Below are 23,731 nucleotides of genomic sequence, written 5' to 3'. Positions count from 1 at the left end.
CGCCCGCCCCCCGCCTCCCGCCGCGCTCCCTCGCTCTCTCGAATGTTTTCCTTCCTGGAAGAGAGAAACTGAAAGGCAGAACTGAGAAAGCGCTTTGCTCATTGATCTTGAGAGTTTCAGTGCAGAAACTGACGTGAATTCCCAGCACTGAGCTCAGCCTCTTAAAGGAGCCACCAGGAAATAAAAGCTCGGGTTACAGCCCGGCATCGGGGAAATAAAAGCCGGCGGGGGAGGGGCGGGCGAGGAAACCGGGGCGCGGGCCGAGCTGCGCGGGGCGCACAGGTCCGCCACCCCCAGGGGACGCCCCCGCGCGTGCGCCCGCGACCCTCGCGCCCCCCTGCGGGCCGAGCTGGGGCTCCCTGGCCCGAGGAAGACACCTTTAAAGAACGTTACACCGAGGCCCCAGAAACCGCAAAACAGGTTTTATTCAACTCCTCTCGCCTCTCCTACCTCCGTCTCTAAGATGCATTGAATTGCACGAGGGCTTTTACATATTTTTGCTGTTGTTGTTTCCCTAAGCGTAGATGCAACCAGATTAATGACCTAGGAAGGGGCATTCCGGGAAAGACGCGGAATCCGAAGGAGGAAATAAAACAATAGCCTTTGTTCTGCTTCTCGACCGCTGCCTCTTTAAGAGAATCCACCAGGAAATGGGAGCTCGGGTTACAGACTGCACTAGGGGAAATGTAGGGAACGAGCGCCCGAGCGCGACGCCCGAGACAAAGCCGGGGCGGCCGCGCTGCAGACGCAGCGGGTGGGGGTTCCCGGGAAGGGGGCGCTCCGAAAAGAGGGGGCGCCATCCCGGGCTGCGGCCGCCGCGGGCGCTTCCCCAGTCGAGCACGCGCTCGGGAAGGAAGACTGCTGGGCAGTTATCAAAGCAACCCAGTTCCTTTTCCTGACCGCCTCTCCCTCCCGCGTCGAAATCCACTGCCCATTTAAAGCAGTAGTGGCCGCTACCAACCGCAGTGGGGGTCTCGACTGCAAAGTTGACGGGACGCGTCCCTGCGGGTGGCACCCTCCCCAGGACTCTTTCCTGACTCGGCCGTTGGCGAAAGGGACGGCCCTGGGATTCTGCTGGCGCGGGGGTCTGTAGGAAAAGCGGACAGAGCCGGCGGGGCTGAGAGTTGTAGCCTTCACAAGGGCTCCGATCACTCTATGATTTGAATTATTATTTTGTCTCTTCAAATGCTCCGGAATGTCCACCGCAGAACACTGACAACATTATAGTTGTGTTTAAAAATTGTGAACCTTGCTAATGTACTTAGGGGTTTGTGAGCGGGCGGCTAATGAAAAGGTAAATTTGTTGTGATTCTTTTGATGGTAATATATTACAAATGTGTGTGCATGCACAGGTTCTCTGCACCAGGCCAGGACGGATTTCCCAGATCCTGTTCACCCCCCGTGGGTTTGTCCCGCCTACTTCCCTTCATTTCTGCGTTACAAAATGTGTTCTGACTTTTACAAATACTTTCCCTCTAGCACACGTCTCAACACTCTCAACCGAAATGTACTCATTAAAATGTTAGGGACTAGGAAAATCCCTTCTGCTGTGAGAGATGCCAGGAACCACCAGTTTTGTCACCTGGTGGTCCTATCCCCCGAAACCCAGCTGCCTTGCTAAACCAATTCCTCTGCTTTTGACCTCCTCTCCCCTAATTATCTAATCTACCTTTGTTCCTTTTAACAAATATCTGCAGACATTAGTTCTGCTGTCCCTTTAAGTATTATAAACCCTCACATCACTTGCGTGATCTCTGACAATTCACTTTCTAAACTTCTATGAAATGGGATGGAAGGCTAGCACCTATCTAAACAGATTCTCATATTGAATGAGAAAATAGATACAGTAATTTTATTCATCGGGGAGACATTCCAAGACCTCCAGTGGATGTCTGAAACACAGACAGTGCTGAACCCTGTATATAGTTTTCTCATATACATATGCATGATAAAGTTTAATTTATAAATTAGGCACAATAAGAGATCAACAAGAGCTAATAAAACAATTATAGCATACTGTAGTAAAAGTTATTTAAATTTATAAATTGTTTATTTCTGAAATTTTCCATTTAATATTTTCGGTCCATACTTGATCCTGGGTAACTGAAACTGTGGACAAGGGGGTACTGTACAAAGTGCTTCCTTCACAGAATGCCACACACAATGTGTTCAATGAATGCTAGATGCAATCACTATTCAACCTCAGGACTAAATCAACTTTCAACTTTCATTCCAAACTCCTTTCTCTAAGTGATTCATAGAAGTAGCAGGTAGAGTTGTCTTCCAACACAAAATACAGCCCAGCGTGGTAGTGCACTGCTTTAATGCCAGCACTCAGGAGGTGGAGGCTGAGACAAGGATGGCCATGAGTTTGAAGCCAGCCTCAACTTCCTGGTGAATTGAGGGCCATACTGAACTACATAGCAAGACTCTGTCTCGAGAAAACAAAACAAAAACAAACAACAACAAAACAGAGAAGAGAGCAAGAACATGGCCTTGCTGAGGGACAGAGGGTATAAAGGAAATAGGAATGAGGAAACCGGGAAATATAGGGATCCTAGTACCCAGTGAGTTTAGAAATAAATTCAAAGGGTTTCCAGCGATTTCCTTTGAAAGTACTGACTTGGGAAGTCATACATAATGTAGCTTTAGAAATTCTGCAAGTCTGAGGCCAGCCTGGGCTACATAATGAATTCAACTTGAACTACATGGTGAAGACCCTGTCTCAAAAATAAATAAATAAATAAATAATAAATTAAACAATACACAGTAGCAGATGTAGCAAAAACTGTGTTTAGATCAGGCGATTATAATCTCTACAAGGGGCCTAATAGTAAATATTTTAGGCTTTGTCTGCTGAGAGGCAAAACCGAGGTCATTATGTAGATACTTAACAAGAGGGAAAACGTCCAAGATTTTTATTACAAAAAGAAAGTATAATAAAAATGACAATTTAATACAGATCTAATAGTAAAGGAATAGAATTCCTTTGGAAGAAATAACATTTCACTTACTAGGGGTTCAAAGTAAGTAGGGATTTAGCTCACTGGCACAGTACTTACCTGGCAAGCATGAGTTTGACTCCTGGCAGCTCCCCCCAAAAAATAAAAATAAAGGAAGTTTCCTCTGTCATCAAAATGGACCGCTAACATTCATCCGTTAAGGGTAATATTTGATGAGATTGCACATATTTCATTTTTGAAAATGTCTTTTTTTCCCACATAGATACTGCCACATACTGATACAAATCCGTGGACATAAGATTTCATTTGAGCGTATTTAGTGTTGAGAAGGCAGTTCTAAAATTCTATTAGAATTCTATAAATTCTCTGGCTATGTCCACTTTACCATGCCATGACATTACAGATTAGTCACTTCCAGTTGGAGGTTAGGTAGAAGTCCCTCAATTGCACAATTAAGTGGATTTTAGATATGAAAACTCCCCTTGCACTTGCACTGAAATCCAAAAAGCACTGTTGGAGCCATAGTTTGAATTCACAAAAATATAACTGCTGCAAATTTGTGTCGGAATGGTGATCTTGCTTGCTGTTTTAGCTGTTGACAGTGGAGGAAGTGTGTAAAGCAGCTCAGCATTATTTGTAATTTAAGCAATGTTAACATGTCAAAATGATCTTACAACAGTGTAAGTTTTTCTTATAAACTCTATTTTGCCTGTAGTTTTAGGTTGAATTCATGAAGAAATAGTATCAAGTCTGTAGCTGAAGCTAATTTCCAAACCCACTGAGTGTTCAGTAACAGCAGTCACGTTTTCTTGCCTTTGTGTGTGTGTATTGGTATTGTTGACTGTGTGGCAGACATTTATGTACAAGTACAGTAGATAATGAATTAAATATTTTCCTCCAAAATTAGATACATATCTTCTATCAGGCCACTAGAGTTGGAGCTGAGTCAATATGGTCTGCAGTTGAGCTGCGTTTGGGCTTTGTTAACAGCTTTGGTTTGATTTAATTTACCACTAGCCTCAGTTATTTCAAAGATGAGATCAGGATTTTTTGTATAAGTACATATTATTATAGAGCTCTTATTAGCTTTTCTGTCCTGATTGGTGTCTTCCTTTTCAAGTCTTAGAGGGATATCTTTCTTTTGCTCTCACCTACTCCCCCGAGTCTTTCTAAAGTGAAGACCTGGAGTGCTGGGATTTTTGCCCCTCTACAAATCCTTACCTGAAAAGCCGATGTACTTTTGAGAGTTTCTCTCATGTCTTCTTCACCGCCTTGTTTTTGTGGAATGGCCCTAGGAGCTAGTGAGTATCAATGGGAAATAACTGTGAGGTAATATGGTTTAGCTCTGTGATTACAGTTTCTTTGGATTCTAATCTGTCACATCAGTGCACACAGCCCTATTTAATCAGCCATTAAAATTTGTTTAAACTAGGCTGATTTCTGATCATCAGATATGGTGGATTCTTCCTCCCTCTCACATCAGTTAGGGGGAGGCCCACTGTCTAGTCTGTAGTGCCACAAAGGCCTATCACTCTCTGAAGTTTGGTTCACTTTATGTCTCACTGTGCTCTCAATTCCTTGATGGTTTTCTTTGAAAAAAAGACACAACTCTATAATTATGTAGATTACCTGGTTTGTTCTGGGTGTTAGAGGGTGAATTATGGTCTCTTTTGACTTTCTACCTACAAACAGGATGAGGAAACTTCATCTGTAATCATTATTCTTCAAAGGAATGATGGGGAGGTGCAGAGTTGAAACCAATATACATTGAAGCATATGTGGAAGTACATGTGTTTAATTGTAAAACATAGCCAATATTATAATTTAATGTCATATTTGAAACATGAAAATAATAACATTTTAAACAATACAAACTAAATAAGAAGGATTATCTGTATCAGACCAAAAGTTCCTCAATTTAGTGGGCATGCCTCTTTTTTCCATATTTTATTTTATTAGTGCATGTTAGTATTATATGATGGTGGGGTTTATTCTGGGAAGTTGGTGTATGTAGTCAGCATATCTTAAGGGCATACTTCTTTAAGAAGAATCTATCATAGCTGTTGGCAAAGGAAAGAAGAGGGGAAATGCTACGCATATTCAACTAAGAAGTAGATTTTAAAACTTTAAGAATCAGTGCCCGAAACTGCTCTATATTATTTGTTGCATTTTTTTATGTTGCCAGGATGCAATTACAGAAGAAAAGTATGTGTGTGTGTGTGTGTGTGTGTGTGTGTGTTTCTTTGACTGCAAGTTTTGATTGGTAGATAAAGGAACTATAATATAGGCTAGGCTGTACAGAAAAGAAGATGGATCAAAAGTGGGTGTAATTGAGAACAAGCTAGAACTCAAGAGCATGAGCGAGAGCCCAGGAGGATGGGCTAAAACCCAGGTCTATTCTCATTGCTTCAGACTTGATGTCCAAGGCATTCGCACAATCTGAGGTCCTTTGTCTTGGAACTAAACACACACCTGCTCCAAGAGCTGCAGAAACTGAAGAAGGGTCCTGTTAATCCTGCCCGCTGCCTCCCACCAATGGGGAAGCAAGCATAAATGACAGTGTGTGTGGACTACAAAATGCCTGCTGCTTCATTTCTACCCTCCAAATCACACAGGTCACTCTCATGGCCAAAACTAAGGGGAAAGGTAGAGAAGATTCTGGGAAAGTAGATCAAGCTAGCCAAGTGGTCACATTATAGAGTCACCTTATGTGCTAATCATCTTTGCATCAACCCACTCTATTTTAGAAGTTTTCAGGACCTCATCACATCTTTTTCCACCTACCCTGCAAACTGTTGTCTAACATGTTCCTTTTTATGGTTTCCTTATCTTCCTTATTAATGCTCCCAAATTATCAACCTCCAAATGAATGAACTTCAAAAGAATTTTCGGTATACTGCTTTATTTCATGCTATGTAGATTACCTGTTCCCAAATCTTTCTATTTTACTTCCAGAGTCCCTTCTATGTTTCCAGCCTATTGTCTTTCCAGAAGCAGTAACTCTCCAGTTTGGATTGTTGCCATTTCCCTTTTCTACCACCAACCTTCTGTAGTTCATCTGTTATCAATATTAAGTCATTTTTGTTAAAATCCTGTATGAGAGTTCTCCAAAGAATCAGAAGCAGTAGGATATACATAGAGAGATGTGTGTATAAGAGGTGAATCTTATGGAAGTGGCTCACAGAGTTTGGAAACCCAGATATGCCAACCACAAGCTGGAAAACCAAGAAAGCAGTGGTGTAATTCAGTCTGAGAATGAAGATCTGAGAACCAGGCAAGCCAGTAGTGTGAGTTTCTGTCCAGAGCCTGAGAACCTTGAGCTCCAGTGTCTGAAGGCAAAAGAAGATGATGTTCCAGCTCAAGAACAGAGAGAATTTGGCCTTCCTTCACTTTTTTGTTCTATTCAGGCCTTCCACGCATTGCATAATACTCAGTATCATTGATGAGGGGGGAAGTTTCTTTATTCAGTCAACTAATATTTTTTGGCTCATCCTCACAGACACACCCAGAAATAATGTTTACCAGTTATCTGGGCATTACTTAGCCCAGTCAGATTGAGACATAAGCTTAACCATAACAAACCCCTCATTTTATTACTTCCATTTCTATCCTTAAACCTTGTCCTATATTACACAAAATTCTGTATACACACTCAAACTATAAAACTCTTTGTTTTTCTGTTAAGTAGTACCTGAAAACCACCTCTTTCATAATCCATCTCATATTACTATAAATAGAAGACATTCAAAAGATAAGGAGTTAACTCACTGGAGTGAATTCATTGTGTAAGAACTGCTCAGTCACCCACTAATTATAACCTGGGAGGGTTCAGAAGACACTCCCATCATCAAAGCTTTAAGAATTGCATTATTGAAGCAAATGCTAGTGTCCTTGTAGAGTTCTGAGGTAGCTCTTCTCTGTGAACCATTCATGCTGCCATACAGTAGCTTTCCTCTGTTCCCTGGGGAGGATGGGACACTGGAGTGACAGGCAGCACATGATGTAACTGTCTTAGCAACTCGGAACAAAGAGAACACGGTTAGCACAATGGACAGCAGAGCTAAAGTGATCATCAGAATGGTTTGAAGTTTGGTATTAGCTAATTTATTCTTATATGACCAGCACTGACATAAATGGAGTCTACTAAAGTCTTACTTGATTTGTATACACAAAAGTGCTCTTAAGTCTGGAATAAAGAAATCTGACTCAAATCCACAATAGCCAGTCCTGAATTGTCAAGCTTTTCCCAGATTTGATCCAATTTATAGACATAGAACCCTTTGAATTAAAGAGAAGCTGGGCCCATAGAGAAAAATGTGGGTACATTGCAACAAAGGCAACTATAAGTCTCCTGCCTACCCTTCCCAGATGTACCTGTGTCCACTAACCATTGTGGTTGTGCACTTGTGGGAGAAGTAATCAGAATTGGGAGAATCATGGCATATTAGCTATGAATGGATACAGATTCTTAGAAACCCAAATCATCAGTGTACCATAGTCAAGAGGAGGCCTGTAGGAAGTCAGGGGATACGTGGAGCTTTGACTTGAGCTCAGCTCACAGTGGGCTGGATGGATAGCTGAACCCAACTCAGGTTATTTTCCTAGTTCTGATATGCAGAGTTGGAATGTTCATCTTCAGAAAATGGTAGAGTCCCCAAATTATAGTGAGGACTTTTATGATAGAAAAGGTCAGGAAAACATCCCTGATTTTACACCTGCCAAAATAATAAACTAAAGGTAATCTAAGAATTTTTGAAGGGATTACAGAGAATAGTGCTACTATAAAGATTTTAAAGGATGGACTGAAAGGATTCAATGAAAGGATTCAACTGGCAAGGCCAGCAATACATCTTCACTATCCTATCTCAAGTCTTATCTGCTGTGCAGCTTTCTATCATAATCAAATATGAAAAGACAATGATGGCCTCTTCATTCCACAAGATATCATTCAAGTCATTTGCAGTGATGACACCATGTTGACTGGTTATAAGGGGCAGGAAATATATTTCACACAATCTCAGGAGCCTTCCACCTCAGTGACTACTCCTCTGTTCTGAGGAGGTAAAAACATATCTCTAAAAGGGAAGAACAAGTTGGTGCATGTAGTCCTTTCCTATCCTAAGGAAAGAAGCACAGCGTCTAATTGGGCTTCCAGTTTTGAACGGGGCCTAGGAAAAGAGCAATCTCTTCAGGTTCAAACTGCATGCCAGCTCCTATGATCCTTGGGCCCTTTGAGCCATGAGATCCACTGACTTTTAAAATGTCTATGACCAATAAGGATTCTGTATGCAGCCCTTGGAAAGACCTTATAGGTCAGTGATGGCAAACCTAAAGACAAGTTCCCAAACTGTAATCCAAAACCCACCTATTTATTGCAACATGCCAACACTGCAATTAAACCTGAATGCTGAGGTTTTAGTTTAGAAATAACAACTCATACATTATCATCTTTTGTCTTAAAAGAAAAACAAATAATATGTGTGCCATATGTTCACCACCACTGCTATAGGTAAATTACAGGACAGACCTTTTCTAAAAGTAGCTGTTCTCTTTGTTTAAAATAACTTCCTATTTGCTACTGGACCCAAGAAAACACTGGATGCTTGACTACCAGGAAAAGGTCTTAACTTTTGTTTTTTGTTTTTTGTTTTTTGGGGGGTTTTGGTTTTTTTCCGGTACCTGGAATTGAACTCATGACCTTGCGCTTGCCAGGCAGGAGCTGTGCTGCTGAGCTAAATCCCCAGCCCCCAGGTCTTAACTTTTGAATTAAGCCCAAACCACCCACTATGACCCAGTCACGTGACCCTTGAAGTCATGTGGCAGTCACGCAAAATAGCATTCAATGTGGAGTGGATGTACTGTGTGCAAGACTGGGCTTTACCGAGTACCAGTAGTACAAATAAGTTGCTTGAGCTTCAGGTTCCTATTAAAATGCTTCCTCTCATTCTCAGTTTTGGTCTCATAGGACATTCACTGTCCACTTTACTAAGGAAGAGATAGTTCGGGCCTGCTCACAAATGGTTGTCAGGGCATGCTAGCATGGCACTATCTAAAAGCAGACTTAAGAGTGACCCTAAGGGACAGTGCTTATGGGAAATCCTTCCAGTGGGCAGAATTAGATATATATTTGCCTTTCCTGTGCATAACGCTTTTGAAAAAACTACCCTTTGTGGACTTACAAAATGCCTTATTCATCTTACTAGTATTTCTCACTGCATTGCTTCTGACTAGAAAACTGATATTATACCAAACTAATTACAGCAATGGAGTAGAACTTACATAATTCACTTGGCTCACCATGTTCCCTGTCACTGTGAGGTAGTTGGTCTGAGCGGGCAATGGGATGGCCCTTTGGATACTCAGCTGTGGTACCAGCTGGATGGCAACATTTTGCAACAGTGGGATGTTTTCCAAGATGCAAGAGATGTACTCAGTGAGCAACCACTTTGTGATGCTTTCCCCCCACTCAAGTCAATGAATTAGGGGAAGAAAATGGGTTGGCTCCTCTTATTACTAACTCTAAAGGTTCACTGGCAAAATTTGGACTCCAGTCCTCTCAACTTGTGCTCTGCTGTTTTAGAGGTCTTGGTTCTCAAAGTGCTTCTACTGGGAACATAGGAACAGCTCCATTAATCTGGGAGCTGAGACTGTACACTGGGCACACTGAGCTTCTTGTGCCACTGACTCTACTGGCAAAAAGGAGGTTTACTCTGCTATCTTATGTGATTGATTCTACTTCAGATGGGGAAGTTGGGTTGTTACTATGCTGTGGGGTAAGGGGAAATATCTCTGGAATTGAGCAGATCCTCTGGGGAGACTTTTTCATATTCCTATGAAAATTAGTTCAAAGAAAACTACACCAAGTACAGCAGGACCAAGTAGTACAAACTCTTCAGGCATGGAAGTTTGGCTCAGCCTCTAGGAGTGATAAGGTGGTGGCTAAGAGCAGACAGTACTAAATGGATAGTGGGAAAAGGAAATTATAAATTATGGGACCAACTGCAGGAATGAGGTTGCAAGCCACCTCATTCATGTATACCCATGTTTATAACAGCACAACTCATAATAGCTGAACCTTGGAAATGATCTACATGTCCATCAACAGATAAATGGAGAAAGAAAATATGGTGTGTATATATACATATACACACATTATATATATTATATATATACACACACATTATACACACACACACACACACACACACACACACTGGGGTACTATTGAGACACAAAGATGGATAAATTTGTGTCATTTGTAGGAAAATGGAGGCACCTTGAGACCATAATGTACGGGAAATAAATCAGACACAGAAGGTTAAGTGTCTCTTATATGAGAAATGCAAAGTATAAATAATTTAAAGAGCAAAATAAAAGATAATAGGAAATAGGGAGGTACACCTTTTGCAGATGAGGAGCGGCTCAAGGGATGGAGGGAGAAAGAAGGAAGGAGAGAGGAAGGAGAAGTAAGAAGGATTCACATGTAACATGTACATGAACAAATTCCCCAAGATGAATGTATTCATTATGTTTCACAAACATGGACTAATAAATAATAATAATATGTGCCTAGCAAATAAATAAATGAAATTAGAATTTTTTGGCTTTTCATCTACCTGCAACTAATTTTTACTGTGATGTTAAGTAGCTGTTAAATTTATGATTATCTCTGTAAATTTATTTGTAAAGCACATGTGCAGGAAAAGAAAAAGAAATGAAGAGGGTGGTAGGTATGGTTATTTTTTATTAGGACATGTTTGCAGTACGTAATGCTTATGTTTCTTGTATGAAGTTGGTACGTGTGCATAACACATCTTCATTCCTTTTATCCCCTTTTACTTTTAATTTGATAGGAACACATTTGTACATATGCATGCCTGTATACATACATCACTTTTTTTCACGCTCGTTCCTCTACTATCTAACATAAAACGTTAACTATCCATTATCATTTAAATTACTGGAGATCGAAAGGGAAGTGAGAGTCAGCTAAAAAGGTAAATGGAAACAAGCCAAAGATGGATCTTATTTCTGTATCCTTCGGGGACGAGGGATTCGTGTCTTTTTAGGTACATGAGAGATGGTTACATCTTGTTAAGTGCAAGCATGAATTTGCTATTATCATTCTTGGAAAGTTGTTAGAAAAGGTTGTGTTGTTGCCAAATTGAGAAAAGAGGACCACACTGCACTATTCTGCTATCGTGCAGAATTCCCTTCCCCTTAGAGTTCTGGATTAGGGTTGGCCAAAAGAGGAGCCTGCATGAAATCTGAAGGGCAGAAGAAAAGTCGTGGCTTGCAGAAGTTTGTTGCAGTGAGATACACTGTGATGCACAGAGGCCGAAGCCCCTGCGGCTCCAAGCTTGTCCTCACTCTCCTTGAGGCTCATCCTCACCCCACGGCTTCCCTGTAACCCCTCCGACAGTGCCCTCTTCATGGTCTCACTTGATCAGCTGCATATGATTGGCCTCTTGGGCTTCCTTGAATATTTCAGCTTGTCCATCTGTGCCAGTACTCCCATTGACTGCTGCTTGACTGCTCAGTGGGATAGTTCACGTAGAAAAGGCAGGATAAATGCTTGATTTTCCTCTCTTTATTTGAATAGATCCCTAACATCTTCCAAGATGACAGTCTAGCTTTTGGCCCCCGAATATGTAAACTCAAGAGATTTAAACATATTTGAACTGTTTCAATGTACTGCAGTTGATGTTCTTATTGATATTCAAATTGGCCATTATTGATCAGCTCTCAAATTATAATATACATATATGTATACAGAGAAATACAGTATTCTTAAATTCCCATTATTTCTTCTCTTTCTTGTGCATTAAGAATATAATTTCCTTTTAAATTTTCAATTATGTATTGTAAATAGGTACAAAAAGGGAGAGGGATGAAGGGATGGGTAGAGGAGAGAATGGGGAGGGAAGAGGGGGGTAAAAATGCTTAAGACTTGTTATGCCCACGTACCAACTTTCTACAAGGTATGAAAACATGCACTACACACATGTGGTAATGAACTAAAAAGTTTTTCAAGAGTGTGGGATCATTTATTTTTACTAATTTCACATTTAATTGCATGATATTTCAGAGGTCATTATTTGATACCAGTATTTTGAAATTGGCCGGAATGTCTCATGTTCGGCGGTCAGCAAACATGTTCTGTAAAGCCCCAGTTAGTAAATACTTTAACCTTTGTAGAAAATTCTCTCTTCACCTTACAGTTTTTATTTGTATAACTTGATACCATTTTATTACATACATGTAAGTTTAGAATTTTGCATCTTAGTGAACTGAGTTTTAAAAATTTATTATAGGGGCTGGGGATTTAGCTCAGCGGCACAGCACCTGCCTGGCAAAAGCGAGGTCATGAGTTCGATTCCCGATACCAGAAAAAAACCAAAAAAAAAAAAATGTTTTTTATTATGAATGTTCCTTTCTGATGCCTAATAATTTTCAGTCTTAACATTTTTTTCTGATGAAATGACAGCTACCTCAGCTTTCTTTTGGTTATATTTACCTCTTATATCCTTTTATTGTCTCTTTATTTTAAGCATTACTCTATTTCTTCTATTTATGTGGGGCCTTTCTGAGCTTCATATGGCTATTAAAAATCCATCCTGGCACTACCTGCTTTTTGACATATGAGTGTCATGAATTGTGTATTGTGATTATAGATTTATCTGAACTTAAATCATATCACTTTTAAATTTTGATTTGTCTCACATTTCCCTCCATTTCTCTATTCTCTTCTTGGGACAGAGAGAGTAATGATTAGTAAGCATTCCTGGTCTTGCCCTCCATGAACCTTTGCACCTAAGGGAGGTGACATCAGTAATCTTGGGCAATAGGAAGGAGGGTGGCATTTGTCACTTACGCTCCAAGGCTGGGAAGGGTGGGTTTGAGTTCCCCATGTGTTCTTTCAACAGCTTACAATGTGCCAGATGGGAAAGCCTTCATCCATCAAGTCCTTCAACATGGAGCAGAGTCTCTCACCAGCCTGTGTTACTATGCAGCAAGAGGAAGAAATACTGCACATTTTATTTGTGCGATGTCATGAGATACTGAAGCTAATTCATGCTCACAGCATAAAGTAGCCTATTCTAACACATTATCTCTAAATCCTCTGTATGGTCGTGTTTTTAACCTTTAGTTTCTTTTTCCTTTTTCCCTTTGTTTTGGAATGTATCTTGTCTATTTCTGTTTCCTTTGTGGTTATAGTGGGGGCAGGATGGGATTGGGGGAAAACTGAGTTGGAAATTTCCATTCCTGCTTGTGAGCTCAATGTTATTTTACTGTTTGTTTTTGCTTTTTTTGACAGGGTCTCACCACGTAGTTCAGTTGCCTCTAAACTCTTTATGTAGGCTAGGTTGACCTAAGACTCGCAGTGATCCTCCTGCCTCAGCCTCCCAAGTGCTGAGATTACAGGCGTGTGCCATCATGTCCAATTTGTGGCTCAGTGTGGCCTAAAAGTAGGTTTTACTCAGGATCTGACTGTCATTATTTACGTTGTCAGTTCCTTCAGAGTACTGGTGCACTGCACTGGTGGACGTGGGATTCCTTTACCTTTTTTTGCAAATACACAGATACCAACACTGGTCTCCCAATGCATACAAGGGCATAATCGCTAAGCCAAATGCTTCGGCCAAGTGTTTTTTGATTTCAGATATTTTGGATTTAGGAAGGTTACAGTATATTTCTAAAGCAAACATTTAAACAACCCAGCAAACAAATGTGTGGCTCTTCAGAGTAAATAGGATAAATATGAGGAATGAAATATCTCTCAGTGGTTTACATCACGTCCAGTCACCAAATTAGTTATGAAAAACCTTGTTTTTTATAATTTTCTACAATTGTAGGTAAAGACATAATTATCTGTTTCTTTAAGCTACAAATTAACTGATTAACTTATTGATTTGTAGTTTACATTCTAGTCATAAGGATAAACCTGGTCACTTTGATGGGATGTCATGTTTTCTAGGGTTGTTAGCAGCAATTTATTTCTTCCTGGCTTTTGCCATCAATATCAAAGTCATAAAATGGAGATCATTTCTGGACTGAGGGTTTAGCTCAAGGGTAGAGTAGTTACCTAGCATGTAAGAGGCCCTGTGTTGCATCCCCAGCACCACACATGCACACACACCCACACAGACTCAGGCACAGTTAAGATGACAGTCAACTTCTCATGACTTAATTTCAGCATTATGTTTATTGATTATAAAATTGAATTTTGAACACAAAATTTTAAAGATATTTATTACATCAACATTTTTTCATAGCAGGTCATTTAGGACAACAAAAAGATCAAGTATGTTATGAAGTAGAAAGTCATGGGGAATGCCAAGGATATTATAGACTTTTAGGATTTTAGAAGGGATTATAGAGGCCTCTTATTCTAACCTATCCACTAGAAGAATACCATTCTAAAGACCTCCCAGTGAGTAACCACAGCTCCCTTCTGAACACGTGAGCTTGCTACTACTTAGGGCAGCCTCTACATTTTAAAACTGCTAGCCTAATAGTTAAGTGGTTTTTCCTGATATTCAGTAGCTTACTACTCTTCACCATCAATCTACCTAGGACACACACACACACACACACACACACACACACACACACACGCATCTTGTTTTCTCTAGGGTAATATAGTAGGAACTGCTTAAATCTGCAAATGTCAGAACTAATATACAAAAGTGGAGGTGATACTAGAACTCACTACAAGAAAGAATTTTCTAAATTGAGCTTTCCAGTAATGAAACACCAGGACAAACTGAGTAAGAAAATAAATGATTGTCAAGGATGACAGTCCATAGCATAAATTAATACCCACAAGTCCATGCTGATAGAAAGAAGCAAGTAAATAAGTAACTGGAGGAAGGGGATGCTCTTTATTATTGATTCTGACTAATGTAGAAGAAATGATGGGGTGAAAAAAATCACTGGCAAACACCATGGTGATAATGGGTTCAGACAAGAGCCATCAGTAGACACTAAAGTTAGTGGGTAGAGTGTGAGGCAAAACAGGAAATCTGCTGAGCAGAGAAACCTCCCCCAAAGGTTGTTGGTGATGACAAGGGGAACAACAGTAACACTACAGCAGAGAACGTTTCAGCCAAGTGGTCATTGCTGGGAATAAAACACATGTCTGTGCCCCTGACAAGCACTAGGGACACACAAGGCCTCATTTCCTCCCCAAAATGTATAACCTGAATCTAATCATGAAAAAAATCAGACAGACCCAAACTGAGGGATATTCTGCAAATCATTTCCCAGTATTTGTCAAAAGTGTCAAAGCCGTGAACGACAAACTGAAGAACTATTACGGGGCCGAGCAGACAAGGAGGTATGCAGCCCATATGCACTGTGGGATCCTGACCCAGGAAGCGACCCTGGGACAGTCTTGGATGCTGAGCGACAATCTGCAGATCAGATGCTAGAATGGCATCAAGAGTTGATTTCTGGTTTGATTCTGTACTGTGGCTAAGGAAAATATGGTTTGAGAAAACTGGATAAACCAACTTGTCCTACTTTTGTAATTTTTTGGAAGTCTGAAATTTTACTGAAGTAAGAAAATAAATTTTAAAGAAGGATGTATACCTTCTTAAAGCGGGGGCTACCTCATTTTTGGTGGTAATCGAACTGGAACCATTTGATCTGAAGACACGTCTGCTGTGGTGTAAAGACTTAGCTTGTTGACACCTAAGTTCCTCCTGAGTTCCACAATTGCACGATTCTTTGATTTCAAATGGTTGGGCAATGTTGAAACAAAGCTTCTTTTGCAGTCTTCTTCCTTTTTCCTCTTCGTGGATATTAATCTCACACCAAATCATCCTTTCTAAAACAAGATGTGAGCCTTTTATCTCCAGTTTTTTTCTTAAAGAAGTGAATACATTATTTGTCTCTCCGTCAGTTTGACGTTAACAGTTAATTTTTACAAAATTTCCAGGAAAGGAGCTGATTTGGTGGTTGCCAGATAAAATGCATGCTTTGTATTAATCTGTAATGATGTACATTTCATAAAAGTCAAAATGGGATGTAAAAGAGTGCTTTAAAAATTTTGAATTGGCTTAGATATGATCCTGCGGCTATACTGAGGCCTATTTTTTTGTATGATACAGTATTGCTTTGTTGTCAGAAATAGTTACCAAAGCAGTGATATAGGATGCTTAAAGCTGCATGGAAAAGCATCAAAGAGGGTAAAAGGCTGCCCCACACAAATCTGATTAGGCCTAAAGAAAATATTATAGAGATCTTACATGACATGATCTGGACTGGGTATTTGTTGACAGTTGATTAATTGAAAAAAGTTGATTAAAATAGCACACACATATCTTAAATCTGGCATTTTACCTTACAACATCTTAAATAATTTTTTTTGATGTAGGGCCAAAGATTTTAAAATATACATACTTTATTTTTTATTTTCAGCATGGGATTGCCCATGATAGTGACCTATCTTGCTTTCATAACCCAGCCCCATAATTCCTGGTCTATGATTTCTAACTTGAGTTTCTTTCAGTGAATGAAGCCCTTCAAAACAAATACAGAGCAATTACAGTGCAGAAACTTAGACTTCACATTTTTCTTGTGCTAACTTCCTGTAGCTGGCCCCCTTCCCACAACTAAATAAACAGTTATCTCTATTACTTTCCCCTTCCCAATCTTTGCAGTGTTGAATTCAGTTTTTGCAGTGATTAGGGTGGAGTATCAACCTGATTGGCTTTGGGATCTGCCCCAGGGACCGGTGGAACACATTTCTGGATGTGTTTGGGTGGGTCATGAAGGTGTGGCCTTATGTCTATGTCTGGTCCCTCTCCCCTTCCTCTCCGGTGCCTTTCCCCTGCTTTGCTTCCCAGCTGCCATGAACTAAGCAGCTTCGCTCCACCACACCCTTCCAACACAAGGTTTCCGCCTTGGAACCAGTGACCACACGCTGAATCCCCTTAAAAAGTGAGACAAACTAAGCCTCTCATTTATGTTGTGGGTGCTGGGCATCGTGTACAGCAATAGGAAGGCTGAGTGATACAGTTTTCTAAGAAACTGCAACCATTTCTTTAAACTACTGTTTCATCAGCTATTCAATAGTTAATTAATTTGGACAATTAAAATAACAAGTATAACTGGTAGAAACCAGTCTGAAAATGAATAGGACAGCTTGATATACCTAGAACATGACTTGAGGGAGTGGAGGTGCTCCAGGCATGGTAGCGAGTTGCCTGCCAACTGCTGAAATGGGTGTGTATGAGCTTATAAGTGTATTTCACAGAGGGAATGAAAAGCATGTGATCATTTAGAGAGTGTGCTGTGAGGAGTATTTGTGAGAAAACCACTGCAGCGTCACATGGGCCCAAATATCCAAGGCATGGTTTCCCTGCGTGGTTGCAGCTAGCTTATAGGTGCCTGTGAGAGTTGAAGGAAGGTACTTTTTCTAGTGCATCATTTGATGAAGGAAACGTGGGCTGGCCAGTTTCTACTCCCCAGTTCTGAGGATGCTACCTGGGCCAGCCCGTCTGTGTAGGGCACCACCTGGATAGCCCTGTCTCCTGAGACAGAAGGTGGATACAACTGGGGCAGGAGAAAGGAGCTGGTCTGTACTCCTGCATGAAAAGAGTACCCCTCCCACACTATGAGCTTATTCCCTTCCACTATCCCGTACCTCCTAAAGGCTCCAATGCCTCCCAGTGGCACCACAGACTGGCAACCAAGATTCTGGCATATAGGCCTTTGGGAGATACTTAAGACCCAAGCCATAACTCCATCTTTGTCCTAATATCTGTGGTTTTTACCTTCATTTCAACTCCTTTTATTTTACTGTGTAAATGCTCCTTCCATGCAAGCATATGGCTCTTATATCTTGAAAAATTGAATAGCTAATCCAACACTTTCCCCATTTAAAGAAAATAATCATGTCTTGTCCTCTTGATTATCTTTTTAGAATTTTTTTATGCCAAATACTAAGGTGACTCAGCTATTTTTCTTCTTTTGGTCAGAAGTAAATTTTTTACACCTTCAAGGAACACAAGAGATCATCTGTACTTTGGCTTATTCACTAGTGCTCAAACTTTACTGGTTTCTACCAAGACGGCATGTTAAAACAGCTTGAAGGGCTTTACTGTGAGTTTCTGACTCAGGAGGTCTGGGGATGGTCTAAAAATTTGCACTCTTTTAAGTTCCCTGGTGATACTATGGTTCTGGCCTAGGGATAACCCTTTGAGAATCACCTTAAGCTCCTCATTTCACAGCTGAGAAAACTAAGCCTTAGAGGACTGAAGTATTTGTCCCAAAGTGACTGAACTCAGGGCCAAGACAAGCACCTTGATCTTCTGACTTTCACATGCTAATTACACACATGTCCTATTGTTTCTTTTAATGTTTACCAACTGTCTACATGACCACTTCTGTGTTCTTTTGGCACTGGCCAAGATCTCAAATATCATTCAGCTACTTCCCTCTGCTAAGCTTTATAGTGGAGTTATGCAATAATTTGGGGCATAAATGCTGTAGTCTTGCAGCAGTGCCAGGGCTGAGATCCTCTCCTTAGGAAAAAGAATGTTGTGTTACAGTCTTTGTTCTCTTTTTTTCCAGAAAAACTCTTGCTGAGAACTTAAAACAGAAAATTTTTTCATAAAACTCCCATTTACATTTGGTTTTGTAAAGAGGAAAATAACATTTTCCCCCTACCCTCCTGGGTTCTTCTGCGAGGACTCTGGATGTTAGACTGACCAGAGACAGGTTAAAAAAAGAAAAAAAGTTTAATTATAGGCACATAAGGTTTTACAAAGAAACCACTCGGGAGGTGGCCAGATGATTGAGGCTTATATACTATCTGTCTATTTGTGTTGCTATAATAAAATACTTGAGGTGGGGTACTTGATAAGATAAAAAAAGTTTATTTGGCTCATGATAATGGTGGCTGGAGGTTCTAAACAGCAAGCATAGTGCTTGTGTACTGGCAGGGGTCTCCTGTTAGTACCATAATGTGCCAGAAGCAGAGAGGGAATTAGTCATGTGTAGAAGTAGTCAAGTTTGTGGAGTGGTCTTGGCTAAAACACTTTTTTTTTGTCTTTTTGAGACAAGATTTCACTATGCAGTTCAGGCTGGCCTGGAACTCTCTTTGTATCCCAGGCTGGCCTCAAACTCCCAATAATCCTCCTGTCTCTGTCACCCGAGTGCTGGGATTACAGGTGTGTGCCACCATGCCCATCTTGGTTGTACCACTTCTGTTTTAAGAACTAATGTAGCACGTGACCACTCTTGTGAGGCAGCATTAATTTATGCATGAGGGTGAGCCTTCGTGACCTAATTACTTTCCATTAGGCACCACCTCTAAAACATTTCACCACCTCAACATCACCATTCTGGGGCCAAGTTCTCAGTGTGTGGACCTTTGTGGGACACACTATTTCCAAACCGTAGCACGCACCATAGCATACATAATTTCTAGAACACAGGGTAGCTGAACCATAGCATAACATCTTAGGCTAAACAAAGGGAAATAGATTTGGGTCTTCTAGGTCGGGGGAGAAAAGTAGTGGAAAAAGGAGAGGAAGAAATAAAAGCTAAGTAAGAACTGGCAAATGGTGCAGACAAGAATTTCTCATGTGATAAGAGTTATCTCCAAACTGGGTGTAGTGGCGCTGCCTAAAATCCCAGCACTCTGGGAGCCTAAGGCAGGAGGATCAAAAGTTTGAGCCCATCATGGGCAATTTATGTAGCAATTTATCCTTGTATCAGAAATAAAAAATTTTTAAATAAATGAAGGCAGAAATGCTGCAGATGTAGTTTCTTAGTTACTTTCTCCTTGCTGTGACACAATACCCGACACCCACACCTGCAAGGAGGAAAGGTTTCGGTTCATAGTTTGTAGAGGTTTCAGTCCATCGTTGGCTGGCAGAGGAGAAGAAGCAGCTCATGACATGCTGGTGGGAAGCAGAAAGATCAAAGGAGGTAGGAGACAGATCCTTCCACAACACATCTCCAGTGACCCACCTTCTAAGACTAGGCTTCACCTCCCAAAATCACGTTAAAGTATAAGCTCATCAGTGGGCAAGTTCACTGATAACTATCACACCTCCATGGTCTCATGGGACTTTGGGGGCACATCTAGATATGAGCTATAACATGTAGCTTAGTGCGAAGTCCCTGGGTATAATCCTTAGTAATACACACACACACACACACACACACACACACACACATCACAAGTTGTCCTCAGGGTCTCTTCCTGGTTCAGACCCCTTTACTAATAGAAATGTCCTTTATAAATATAATTTTCCCTTACAAAAGAGGGAATCTATACACTACTTTTTAGGTATTAGGGGATAATAAAGGGCTTTTCCTGTATCTGCTGATTCTCAATTTCTTTTAACTCAGAATAATCTGCATACAAAAGAAACATTTTGGGTGGCTTATTTGGGAACCCTTCACTCCAGCTCCCCTTTGAAAATTCCTTTCCCCCCCCAGGAAATTTCAAATATCAAGAACTGAGTTGGTATCTACACAGAGAGATTCAGGGTAGGTGCTGCAAGATAAGAAAGTGTAAGAAAACACAGACTGGAACAAAGATGAGTAGAAAAGGTCAGATTTAAACACACTGCCCATCTTATTGAATCAGTCTCTCCGACCTGGGAACAGACCAGTCTAATCAGTCCTGTCTCAGTTTAGGAGGTGATGTAGTGAGTGGGTGAAGGGGACCCACTTACATTGGCTCCTCTATAGTGCTAGCAGTCAGACAGTTAATCAAGGACATTTCTGTAGAAACAAAGAAAACCGAAGGTTAATAGTTAAACAAATTATAGACCCTGTTTCTGATTTGGGAAAGCAATCAGTCAACATTTCTTGATGTTAGAAACAAAGCATCTTTAGATGGTGGACAGTGGACAGGGAGTGGCAGTCTGACAAATTTCCAGGTTGTAGTTTGAATGGCATAAGCAGGGTCACCGTCATGGTTATTTCTCAGAGCAGAGGACACGAGAGTCCAATTTCATTTTGTCAGGCTTTTTTTTAGACAGCGCCAATACAGATCCAGGCAATCAGGTTTGAGTTCTCAGTGGTGCCAAACTGGAAGGGTAAGAGAACAAATTAGAAATGTTTGTTACTAACAAAATCCAAAAAATGGCAAGAGTTAGTTTATAAAGAAAAAGACACTGAACGTGGGTACAATCTGGCAATCCATGAAGTGTGTGCTAGTTTCTCATTGAAATATTTATTTCTTTCATTAATTACCCCTATTCTATTAAAGTAAGACTATTTTTGTTTGAAAAATACAGCTAATATCATTAAACTTGGCCTGAATATTGACACATAAATACAGCAAGAACAGTGATTGATAATATAGGTTCTTATAAGTATACTTTATTGGAACTGTTAACAGAATCCCTGATTATACTTTTAAAAACCTGTTAAAGTTAGGAAGCCAATCCAAGGATTCACTTCCATACTTTACTGACAATTCTTACACATTTGAGTGAATTCTTCTCTTCTTGAGATCTCAAAAATATTTTTTATTTATTTTTTTCTATTTTTCTTTATTTTACAGATAAAAGAGCAAAAACATATTAATGAACACACAGACATTTACAAAGTAACACAAAAACAAAACAAGCAATACACAATTTCAGACAAGGTGATAGAAAATTAACGATGGTTGTATTGCATATTGGTATCTTCAAACTACATCTTGGTAACTTCAAACAAATATAGGCATGTAAGATTGGTCAAACAATTAAACATTAGCTGTTCCTTTCAATAAAGCAATGGAAATCAGTAGTACAATTATCTTAGCTACCCTGTGTATGCATATATGCATATTTTTCCCTTTTTTCTTTTCCCTTTTCCCTCATCCCAGTTGTTCTTTCCTTTTGAGCAGTTTCTTTCCCTTTCACAATAAAAAAATTTTTTTTGAATAAAAAAATGTTTAACAATCTTCATCAAAAAGAATTCATTGGCCTACCAGGAAATGACATTTCTTATTCACCTGCAAGGTTGGAAACTCCACAAGCCAGGAAGTAGGTTAGTATTCCAAGGGGTTTTGTAAATTTGGTCCCCAGAAAATCAAACTTAGTTCCTTAAAGCTGTACAGTTTTATCTGATTTTATGTACATCCACCTCAAATATGACACACCAGGCAAGGTCCAGCTAATATAAACAATATTTTGATTGTGTCCTGTTAGAAGGAGAACAGGTTTTTATTGAATTTATGTAAATAAATATATTATTTTGAAAATAAGGATATTCAATAAAGATTGCTGAATTCTGGTGAGATAAGGTTAGTTAGGAGAAAAAGCAAACATTATCATCTCTATTCACAAAGATGGACTTTACCAAATTGCTGTAAATTATAGATAGTAAAAAGAAAGATGGATCCCTTAAATATGAGGAAAAAACTTTATGTAACCCTCAATATTTCAAGCAGAAAAGCCATAAAATTATAATGATTCTCATTTGTTATTCAGTCCCAGGGATTTAATCTTTGCTTTGTTTAATTTTGGGTGTACAGTTTTAAGAAGTCATTGATTTCTCTGATAGAGTTTGGAAAACTTTAAAATCTACTACAATAGATTTTTAGAGATGAGGGTAGGACTAGAGATTAAGCCCAGGACCTTCACATGAGCTACATCTACAGCCCTTTAAAACAAATTTTGTTTTTAATTTGAGACAGGGTCCACTAAGCTGTTCAGGCTGGCCCCGAGTTTGCAATCTTCTTGCCTCAGCCTCCTAGAGTTCTAGGATTACAGGTGTGCACCACCACTTCCAACTCAGTGGACTGATTTTGAAATTATCAAAAACCTGTCCTTCAAGATACTTGTGGGAGTCTTTTTCATTAATTTCCTTGAAGACATAGTTGACTGCAAAAGCTTTTAGAGAAGAACCACAGTAAGATAGCTGCCAGTAAATGACAAAAGACTTAAAATAGCCACAGTTAAGGAGCTAGGAATAGTTTCTTATAGCATAGATAATAATAAGGAAACTTGGTTATTTTTGTGACATAAAACATATTAAAGTAGTGTCTATGAAAAAAAATCAAGGCATATCATGGATAGCAAAGATTGATATATTTTTAGGAACTTTGTATAATTTCTGAAATATTTATATGAATAACATGACACTACAAACAGAAAGAAGGTTAAGCATCTCTTTTTAATTGACAACACAACGCATGTAATTTAGCACCTCAAAGAAACTTAATTAGTTTAACATTTCTCTTTTTCAAGGTGAGAGAACAAATCCTTTGAAATTTTCTAGGGTCTCTCTGCGGAATCTCCAAGTTCAAGGTAAAGAAGTCTTCAGAATTTGATTTGGGAAATCTTGCCAAACAATTTCATCAGTTGAACACTTAATTAAATAGGATAATGGGTCACTATGAAACAATACTGTGGGGGATTGACAACTGGTGGTCAACTTGTAACACCCAGCTGAACTGAGTCAGCGTGGTGCCGGGTGTGAGAGGCCCACCCAAGGACTGTTGCCAGCAGCATAAGAGGCAAAACTGGAGAGGAAGAAGTAGAAGAGCTGTTCGGAAGCTTCAGGGAAGCTGTAGGAAGCTGTTGGTTTTCCTGGAGGAGTTTGTCATGCTGGCTTTCCCGAAGAACTTGTCTGTTTTCATTGGAGGAGGAACTCGGGACCTCATTGTTGCTGGGAATGGCTACGGTTCACTTTGGGGGAGCTCTGGTCCTCACTTTGAGTATCACTTCCTGGCTTGGGAGGGGAAGATGGTACACTGCTCAGTCTCCTGGAGAAGCTTGTCACGTTGGCTTTCCTGGTGGGAACTC

General features: G+C 40.1%; 1 protein-coding gene across 1 annotated transcript in view; it reads left to right on the top strand.

Annotated features, from left to right (window-relative positions):
- Nucleotides 1-6: 6 nt before the first annotated feature.
- Nucleotides 7-23,731, top strand: part of LOC102027736 (proline-rich proteoglycan 2-like) — a gene marked incomplete at its 3' end in the record, with an annotated part of 191,411 nt that continues 167,686 nt past the window's right edge. Inside the window, 1 exon segment of the mRNA XM_013511283.1 lies at nt 7-420.

This window comes from Chinchilla lanigera, unplaced genomic scaffold (genome assembly GCF_000276665.1).
Source record: "Chinchilla lanigera isolate Chin_1 unplaced genomic scaffold, ChiLan1.0 scaffold00012, whole genome shotgun sequence".
Taxonomy (NCBI): Eukaryota; Metazoa; Chordata; class Mammalia; order Rodentia; family Chinchillidae; genus Chinchilla; species Chinchilla lanigera.
The sequence above is the reverse complement of the archived record's forward strand: the minus strand, read 5'-3'. Positions and strand labels throughout refer to the sequence as shown.